This window comes from Camellia sinensis, chromosome 6 (assembly GCF_055761805.1).
Source record: "Camellia sinensis isolate YWXY chromosome 6, ASM5576180v1, whole genome shotgun sequence".
NCBI lineage: Eukaryota > Viridiplantae > Streptophyta > Magnoliopsida > Ericales > Theaceae > Camellia > Camellia sinensis.
The window spans coordinates 82,573,677-82,584,422 of record NC_138966.1 but is presented as its reverse complement, the minus strand read 5'-3'; the positions used below and the strand labels follow the sequence as shown (position 1 = coordinate 82,584,422).

Sequence of the window (10,746 nt, the reverse complement as noted above, 5' to 3'; positions counted from 1 at the left end):
ATCTTTTACGACCAAAAGTTTGGTTGCTAAAAATTAATTTTCAGCGACTAAAAAATATTTTAGTCGCCAAAGAACTAAAAATTACCCCATAGGCGACTAAAAAAAATTTTGTCCCTAAATGTACTATCTTTAGCTACTAAAAATAATTTAGTCGATATTTAATTTATTTTTAACACTAAATTTTAGTCGGCAATTATAATTAAAAATTTTAAAAATTGGACCTCAGATTTTGGAGAAAAAATTAATTGACTACTAAATATTTCGTCAGAGGAAAGGCCTTTATTTATTATTGGCAACTAAAAAAGTTAGTTGAGAAAGAAAATAAACTAGGTTTAAGAATTACACTCCCATACGCTCTAACTCTCTCATACATCTTTGTCTGTCTCACTCTGTGACTCTCTTTCTCTCTCACGCATTTGCTCTCCTCCGGCTCTCTCTCGCTTTTGTCTCCATCGTTAATGGAGCATCACCGCCATACCATCGCACACGAGCACCACTTCAATCCACCATTGGAGCATTACCCCAGGTATGTCCTCTCTATAGTCTCTATTCCCCTAATTTCAGCCTCTAGGGTTTTCTCCTTCCGTTTGCATACCTTCACCCAAACCCAACCCCAAATCGACCCATGTTAAGGTTGAGGCATCTGCTCATTCATTGTCCTTGGATATGGAGGATATGGGTTGAATTACTAAAATGGTGGAATGTTCGCTGGGTTACACCATAATCTTTTTCAAATTTGTCACACTGGGGGTTTGGGTTTAAATTTGGGAAGCTGGAAAAGAAGATGTGGAGGCCATGGTTTGGTCAATTTGGAAGGCTCGTAATGACCTCAAGTTTAATGGAATTCAAGTCAGATGGGAATCTTTGGTTCAGAATTGCTTTGTGGGTCAAATATAAGTGCAAGGATGTGGTCTTTGGGGTGAATGATCTAGTGTTTAACTTGGCAGCGGTGAGAGGTTTTAGGGTGTCGTTGGTGTTTGGCTTGTTCTCTTTGTTTTTTTTTTTTTTTTTTTTTTCTAACTACTGCTCTTGCTTGTTTGTTTTTCTCTACCTACTACTCTAACTTGGCCTGTTTTGTCCATGCTTGTATTTGTTGTTGTCTTCTGACCCTTTTGCTCACCATGTGTTTGACGAAATGTTCAAATGAAACTGGACAATGCTCATGTGTTTGACATCTGTTTATGAGGTTTGGTAGTGCCCAGATTGAATTTAATTGTTTTTTTCAATTACCTGTTCATGAGCTCTTATTAGGTGCAATTTCAGTTTGGGATTGAATTTCATTTTTTTTTTCAGTTTCATGAGCTAGGTACAATGCTCATGAGATTGAATTTCAATTTTTTTTAATTACATGTTCATGAGCTGGTATTAGGTGCAATTTTAGATGATAAAATAACATGCCAGTGGTTCTTCACTGCATTGTCAATTCTTCCTGGGAAAAGCCTAGCAATCATGGCCCACTTGTTTCCATACAGCCTATGAGCAGCCATTAGTCTCTCTTCTTCCTCTTCACTAAAAGCTTTTCTGTTGATCCTTAGGTCTAATTGGTTGAACCATCTCAGCCTACAACTCTTACGTTCATTGAAGTGTAAATTAATGGCTTCATTGAAGTGTAATGAAGCCATAGATCTCTTAAAGAGCATTGATACAGCTGTTATTTTTGGTCAGGTATCTTATTATTTCTCTCTTTCTTTCTTCTTTTTTTTCTCCTGAATTTTTAGGGAGACAAATTGTAAGATTTTGTGTAGAACAGGGGCATTTAATTTACACTTCAATGAAGCCATAGATCTCTTCATTGAAGCTGGCATTTAGATCAATGGCTTCATTGTTCTCTCCAAACCAATGGCTTTGGGTTCATTTAGATTAACGGTGTTGGGCTCTGCATGGCTCTCTAATTTATTTATTTGTTTTTCTTAAAACTTGGCACAGTTCAACCTTAATTTTGTGTTCTTACAAATTTTTTCTTTGCTGGTGTAGAAACTAGTGGACCCAACAAAGATTGATCGCTAGGCTATCGTGAACTTTTCCGCTCGCTGCGATATCCATGGCCTTGTTAGGGATTTGATCAAATGTGGAGACATAAAGGGAATTGTATGTCCTGTCATTTATGCTAGCTTAACTTAGGTTCAATACTACATGATTTAAAATACAAATCTTTTTTGTTTTGTTTTTGTAGCAAATTGATGCTCTGTTCAATGTATTTGAAGAGAGTCCACAAAATAGGCGGGCCCCACCTCTTGTTAGAGTGGAAAAAATGTTTGAAGATATACAATCCAAACTTCCTAGGGCTCCTCAATTTCTTCTCTGTCTGCTTCTAGAGAGGAAGAACTCTGATCTATATGGTTTGTTTGATTTGATTTATTCCTTTATCACACTTTTTCTTTTCTTTTTTTTCTTTTTTTTACCAGCCACTACAACAAATAGTACTTTTAATAACATATTTTTATTGTAGTTTTTATTAAAATGTTATTAATTATGGAGCATTTATAGCATTTTTGTGATTAAATGACTTGAGGTGCTAACTTTAGATATTTATAGCATTGAATTGTAATTTTTAATAACCTTTTATAAATATTGTGAAAAATTACACAAATTAAGGATTAATGGCATTTAAAAAATGTTATTGTTGGGATAATATATACAAAAAAAAAAAAAAAGATATATTGAACCCATAAAAAAAACATTATATTGAAAAACCCAATAAGTTTGGCGCGAAAATATCGCACACCTAGATTAGAGATAGAAACCTACTACAAGGCAGGTTCCTAATTTCCCTCATTATGGACTATGAGCAATCACAATGCTAGGGCTTCGATACAAGTTGAAGGTAATTCTCTCTCTATCTATATCGCTCGATTTATATACGTATAAATACATCTATATACTTATTAGTTTTGTTTTGAGAGGGAATTGGTTTTTTTCTTGTTCATGGTAGGGAATTGGTTTTTTTTTTTTTTTTTTTTGTCCGACTTTGTTTTGATTTAGAGAAAGTGATGCAAAAGTGGGGGCAAGGACTAAGCCAGTATATTGGCCATGATTAGGCTCTAATAAATTTAAATTAGTGATCATATTTTATAATGGTGGATCTCGATAATGTGCTATAGCAATCCATGGTTATTAAGGCAAGGTTGAATCCCTTGAGTTTTTGGATTGTTTAATTATCTATACTTATTTGCTAAATGCTTCCACTGATTGGGAGGTTGATTATTATTTTGCAGTTGGTGTCTTCAGAAAGAAAGGTACCAAACTATATGAAGCAAGCTTGAAGAATGAGAAGCCTTTAGATCAATGGCTTCATTTAGATCAATGGCTTCATTGTTAAATTAAGCAAGTGTTTTAGTAAATAAATTTAATTTTCCCATCATCTTTACACCTTCAAAATATTCTGTAAATGACATTTGATGTAGAATTTTGTGTACAGAGGACATCTTTTTTGTATGATTCTCTGTTTGTATGGAATTATTATTTTGGGTTGGATTATATTTGATTTGTATAGAATTTGATGTTAAAAGACCAAATTTTTGTATGGTTGAAACGAAATAGAAATAGATATATGTATTATTTTGTTTATATACAGGGTGTAGGTTGCACGAAATAAATACAGGTTGTGGAGAAATTAATTATAATAAAAAAAATGCTAAATAAAGTTTTTGGCAGCTAAATGTTTAGTAGCCAAAAAAAAAAAAGTGAATTTGTTAGTGACTAACCAATTGGTAGCGAAAAAGGAAATCAATATTTTTAGCCACTAAATATTTGGTAGCCAGAAATAAATGAGACTTTCGGCGACCAAATGGTTAGTAGCAAAAAATAAAATAAAATGAAAAATAATTTTTTTGGCGATTAAATTCTTTAGTCCCTAAATGTAGTAACATTGTGACTAAAACTTATCTGCGACTAAAAGTTTTAGTCACTGAAAATTAAATTAATTTTATTTGAACACTTTTGGCGACTAAATATTTAGTCATTTAGTCGCCAAAATATCACCTCCCCGACTACTCAAAGTTTCGTAGCCAAATGTTCACTTTTGGCGACTAATGTTTTCGTTGCCAAAAGATAACCTTTGTCGACTAACCAAAGTTTAGTAGCCAAAACGTTCACTTTCAGGGACCAAAAATAGTTTAGTCGCCAATACTATCGTCGACAAAGTATAGGCGACGACTTTGGTGACAAAAAAAATTAGTCGCTAATTAGTTTCGGCGACCAAAAATGGAAAGTGTCATTTATTGTAGTGTAATCAAGTCTCAATTTCACAAATTTGATCGAATAATTAATTAAACTCCCACATGATCCGATACTCAAAATTAAAATAATTTAATTCACCATTTGTACTCTCTTGAGCCATTTAGGCTTTCAATTTCAAAATTCCAACATAAATCCTTAATAAAATCATATACAAATCAGTCACCATAATTTTCATAAATTCCAAATTAAATCAGCATAATGAATAATTAAAATTCAAATCTCCTTAATTAATTAAGTGCTAATCATTATACGTAGTGGGGTTGTCACAGTATATATATATATAGACGAAATAGAGTAGATCTACTTAAATCTGAAGTTGTAGGAGGAAGAGCTCGATCGCCTAGGGTTCATCTTCGTCATCACTGTCATGGACCACCGCAATCTCCACCAGTTGAGGTGGATCGAAGCACCCTGTATATAGATTTGTGAGGCACATTTCCGGCGAAGCTATTGGTGTGTAGATCTCTGCTCGGCATAAGCATTTTTTCAATGAGGGTGGTGAAATCTGGTGGCTAGATCAAGCGGTGGAGACGCCAATGGCATCGGAGGTGGTTGTAAACTTGCCGGGGTAGAGGTCCACCAGAGGAGGCGTCAAAGGATGCAACAGAGGAGAGAGAGAGAGAGAGAGAGAGAGAGAGAGAGGAGACCAATTTTGATTTTTTGGCAGTGTATGTCATATATATATACATGACAAAATGGTATTTTGGTCATTTAACCTGAACTTGTCTTTATGAACAAGTTAATTCAGCGCCTAGACCTCTCATCAAACAAAATTCAAAATTGGAATTTTAGTTCGAGCACCCTAATTTTTGGCACTTTCAATTATTATTATTTTTTTCATAGCTAAATATTTTAAATAACTTCCAAATTTTAGACATGAAAATGGAAGAGACATGTGAATTTTACATAATAATTTACTAAAAATAATAAATATTATTTACATTTAAATTTAAAATATAAAAAGTCTCACAATAAAATTTGACTTTTGGCTTCATGAAGGCTTAGGCCAGCCCTGGACAATGGTGAAAAAGCCCTTCTCCTTCAAACAATAATTCCAAAATCTCTTTCTTCAGCAGCGGCTTTGCCACTTCCAAAAGTCATGGCTGTTATTAGATCGTACACGGATACTTCTTTATTTTTTTTATGTAGGAGACTTACGTGAAAATTTTAATAAGTGCACTTATTATTCAATAAGTTTTATGATGATTAACATCATTTTTTATCAAATATTATTAAAAAAATATCAATAATTATTAATTTTCTGCGACAATTTGAAAATTGTCACAAAAAAGTTACTAATTATAAGTTTTAGCGAAAGTTTAAAAAAATTGTTACAAAAAAAGTTATTAATTTTAAACTTTCAGGAACAGTTTAAAAAATTTATCACAGAAAAACATCACGAATTGTGCATTTTAGCGACAATTATAAAAATCGTGACAAAAAAAGTCATTAACTGTCAATTTTTAGTGACATGCAAAAAATCGTCATAAAAAATTATTTTTAGCGATAATTTCACTAAGACTTATTTTCAATAAGATTTTATGATAATTAAATCCAATTATTAGGATTTATTGAAAGTTTCCCTTTTTATTTTATTTCCTATTTACTATTTATTTTCCTGAAGTATGCGTGTTGACACGGAACCCATGTTCTGATATAACTTGCCATGCTATTTTCTTTGTTTGAATTGGTGCAACGATTCTTTTTGCAACTGATGGCCGACAAAAAAAGAAAAATGAAAGTTGTAACTCTTGGTGAAAGTTGTGGCTATACAGATAATGAATGATCAGATAGCGATGGCATGGCATCTAACCAAATGTTAGTGAGGACATTAAAGTAGAAAACATTTCGTATTTTTTGAAGTAGCAATAGATATACAAATTAGGTACTTTTAAAAATTAACTATTAAAGCGAAGCTATTAAAGTAAAAGGAATTTGAAAAAAAATATATATATATTGAACAACAATTTTTTGTTCTTAAAACCAAACATCATGGTGTAATTTGTCTTAATTTTTACTTGTAATAACATGTGATGTAAAACTGTGGGGGTTTTGAAACGCCTTTTAAATAAAAAATGTTTTAAATCTCTAAATAATAAGGAACTCTAGTGGGAGTTCTAAGAGTGGGTGGCATTTTATGATTTGATATTTTAATTTGTCATTTTGTATTTTTTTTTACAAAAATGCTTCCTACCCCCACTGGGGGTCGACCCCCAGTAAGGTGTCACTCCGGGATTGGCCAAAAAAAAAAATTGTTTTTTTTTTTTTTTTTTTTTTGAGTTTTCAGCCAGTGGGGGCGCGCCATGTCACTGGGGGCGCGACCCCCACTGGGGGTATGCAGCGGGACTGTTTTTTTTATGCATTATTACATCACTAAAATTGAAATTAAAATTCTAACTCTAACACTCTCTATCATTACTATTACCTTTTAAATTAGTGATTGATGCGTACCACCAACAAACTCCCTATCCACTTCGAAGAGGATGATGCATGCAATACAATAATATTCCTGTTTGGTAGGGTTTATTTTCAATTTATTTCAATTTTTAACTTAATTTAAGTTATTTTGATGTGTTTGGTTCAGCTTAACAATACAGCTTATAGCTTTTTGTAAGTCAAAATCAACTTATTCTTTGAATGGGGGTGGAGAAGCTTAATTTATAAGTCAAAAATTAGCTTATGTTCACAGCTATAAACCATAGGCAATAGGCTATAAGTTATAATCACTTTCACATAACTCTACCAAACGGGGCTAATATGTTGGTTCCGTGTTCACTTTTCTACTCTTCATGGGCATTTTTTCTCACCAAAGATCTTCTAGAGTGTTTTTTCTAAAGTTTTTTAAAGTAGTATATTGTGTGATTGAAATTTAATACTAAAAAATTAATGTAACTTATCATTAAATCTTAACCACACAATACACCATTCTAAAAAATTTAAAAAAAAACAAAATTCTAGAAGATCCTTGCTCGTCTTCTCTCTTACCTTACCTTAGCAATCTCTACCCATAATAATGCACAGTTATATGATATTTTATTTTCCATTAAAAAGCTATTTAATGTGAAGTGAAAGCCCCATTCATTAGAAAGCTATTTGATGTGAAGTGAAAGCCCCCAATTCAATAATATCTATATAAGTTGGGTTCTCTTATAGCGTGCGCCACGTTATTACTGTATACCGTACGTAATTTTATCATAAAATATATAATTTTATTATAAAATTTCGTAATATTAATTATAAAATATATAATTTCATTACAAATTTACATTAAAAAAAAATCATAATCACAAACTTTCGTAACGTCAACCACAAAATTATAAACATTTTGTTCAATCAATTTGTAATAAAATTACACACTTTGCAATTAATATTATGAAATTCTGTGATAAAATTATACATTTTGTGATAAGATACATATAATATACACCCTAAGGAATACACACCATTACATTTTCTATATTTAGTTTTTTATAACATCAATCCTCCTTCCTTTTTTTTTTTTCTTCCTTTTTTATATAAAAATTTATTGTTGCGATGATATTATATAACACATAATATTACTATTTAATAATAAACTACCATGTAAGCTATATATATATAGGGGTGGTTTTGGATGACCTAAATAAATGTATTTTTTGATTTTTTATAAAATATGAGTTGAGTATGGGTTGGGTTTGAAATGATATGATAGAGATGCGATATGACTTAAATAGGATAGTGACCATTTAACTTTTTAATTTTTTTAAGTTATGACAAATAAGACCTTAGATTTTTATTGTATTTTGTTGGATGTAACTAATTTTCAGTAATAGGATTATTTGGATTTTCGAAGAGATGTTAATTTTATAATCAATTGTGAAAGTGTTATATCAATATATGTTTATGTTAAATTTAAAAATAATTAAATTGTCTATAAAACAATTTGTAAGACTTCCTAGTACATATTTTCCGGGATAAGACTTCCGGATATGTTTTCCATTTTCTTTATTGCAGTGATTTTTTGTTTTTGTTTTTGTTTTTATTTTTGTTTTTTTTCTATTTTCATGTCCTAGTTTAGAAAGATATAAAAATTTACACTTACCTAAGCTTTACCAATATTTTTTATTTTTTTTTCAATCGATACGAGAGCAATTTCAAATATAAAAAATATTTACATCATCAAATAGGCTACTAGTCGTTAATAATTAAAAAGTCAACAATACCTAACATAATCATGTTTAGGAATGAACTATTTTAGTTGATTTTTTAATTTTTTTATAAAAAGACGTGTAAAAAGTAAGGATGGCAATAGATAACCTATTTAGTGGATATCCACAGAAACCCGACCCAAATACATGAGATTTCTCTATTTTTTCTACCCGTTGGGTTGGGTAGGTGATATTGTCTAAGGAAATGGCTTCTGTCCAGTCCTTAATCGGACTGGACCGTGTTGTTGGGCTTGTGGAAACCCACCACGGATCCCGTTTTGATAATCTGAACCATTCAATGTGTAGTACTCGTCGAGTATTATATGTCTGTAAAAAATCACGTTGATTGGATATCGATAGCTATATGATCAAAACAGATTTTTGTCAACCGTTAATTTATTCACTATCCATTTTTTTTATACAAAACTGATTTGATCACATAACTATCGATATCCGATTAACGTGATTTTTTATAAACATATAGTACTCGACGAGTTCTACATATTGAACGGTTCGGATTATCAAAAAGGGACCCGTGATGGAACCTCACGAACCCAACAGAACGGTCCAGTTCGATTAAGGACTGGACAGAAGCCATGCCCATTGTTTAAATCCCCATTAGGGATGGATCAAGGATGGGTAACTGCCCATTTTCCCATATCCCTGTCTACAATTAGGTTTTTCATTCTCACTCTCTCTCATTCTCTCACTCTAAATTCTTCAGATTCTTCAAGCTTACAGAGATTCATGACTTTGTAATAAATTTTCTTACGAGCCAAACAAACTTTCCATGCAATCAATTATTCAAAATCAAAATAAAATACAGAATAGACAATAAAGCATAGCAATTGATAAACCAAACCACATGGAAAGAAAAAAAGAAACAAACCAAACATTGATATTAAATTAAAAGTAATAATAAATTTCATAAATGAATCATAATACAGAGACCAATCATGTATTCACACTTTCTCCAAATCCTTGCATTCCAATAATTTTCTATCTCCAGAAAACCAAAAGGAAAAGAAAAGAAAATTTATATATAAGTCAAATAATTGAGAAACAATAATAATAATAAGAAAATCAATGAAACATGTACTGTTGATGATGATCTCGGTTTCTCTGATCAATCGATCTTAACAGTATTTGTTCTCTATCCTTCCATGGCAGCGAAACGAGATCCTTTGATCATCATAACCTTAAACTCCTTAAAACTAATCGTTCCACAGCCATCACAATCGAATTGTTTTTTAATTTGATTGTTGCAAGATTGGTACTCAGAGATGGAAATTCAGGCACGAGGCGATTGATACTTAAATCGATCTCTTGAAGAGATTGTAAGCTTTTCATGTCTGGAACACTCCCATTGAAGAGATTGTCAGCCAAAACAACGCTCGTGAGATTTGTCAAAATTGAAATCGATCCAGAAATTTCTTCGGAGATGAAATTCGAACTGATATTCAATTTTTCGAGTGATTTTAGTTGGTTGATCGTTGTGGGTAATTGACCCCATGAGCCTAAGGACACTAGTGAGAGTACTTTCAAATTGGACATCTTGGTGAGGACTGTGAAGAATGAACCGATGGAGAATTTATAGAGAGAGTTTCCTAAGAAACAAACAAGTTTCCTGAGGTGCGTTTTGCTGGAATGTGGGATCGGGAAGGGGAGGTTCTGTTTCCCACGAGAGAAAATTCTGTTATGTGATTTTCCGAGCAGACAATCACTAGATATGGGGATTAAAGCAGGTAACAGAAGCTGGTCCAGTCATTCCATCCTTGAAGGGCTTTGGGTATTCAAGAGTTTGTTGGCAGTCCATATTAACATATTTTTTTTTTTTTTTTTTTTTTTTTTTTTTTTTTTGGGTTCCTAAAAACTTGTTTGGTTGTTTTAAGATTATAAAATTGATTACTTTAAATAAGATTTTTAATTAATTAATATGTATTTGATTTAGTTGTTGAACCAAAAAAATAAAAATGAATGTGTATTTGGCTTTGGCTTTGGCTGTGTACATTGAAAAAAAAAAAAAAAAAAAAAAAAAGGGGTAAAGTTGGGTTGGGAAAAACCAAACCCATTAGGGGATAGAGAGGATAGTCCCCATGGGAGATGGGGAATGGAGAGTGGGGAAAAATTACAATAAGGAAATGAGGATGAAGAATTAATATCCACCTCATTACCTTTCATTGTCATTCCTAGTAAAAAGGTAAAAAGAATAATTTGATAGAATATTTTATTTTATTAACTATTTTAACCTTAATCCATCCCAAACATCCTAGTACAACCCCATAATTGAGAAGAAATAAACCACCACCACAAATAGTAG

General features: G+C 31.9%; 1 long non-coding RNA gene across 3 annotated transcripts; it reads left to right on the top strand.

The window, feature by feature from the left end:
* Positions 1–310: 310 nt before the first annotated feature.
* On the top strand, positions 311–3,515 carry LOC145792735 (uncharacterized). 3 transcript variants are annotated; one of them, XR_014332527.1, is made up of 5 exons: positions 311–526; positions 1,536–1,665; positions 1,975–2,088; positions 2,174–2,339; positions 3,216–3,515. It is a non-coding gene; the product is annotated as an uncharacterized LOC145792735 (long non-coding RNA). The 3 variants fall into 3 exon arrangements; XR_014332526.1 differs by having other exon boundaries at positions 2,174–3,515; XR_014332525.1 differs by having other exon boundaries at positions 1,975–3,515.
* The last annotated feature ends 7,231 nt before the right edge of the window (positions 3,516–10,746 follow it).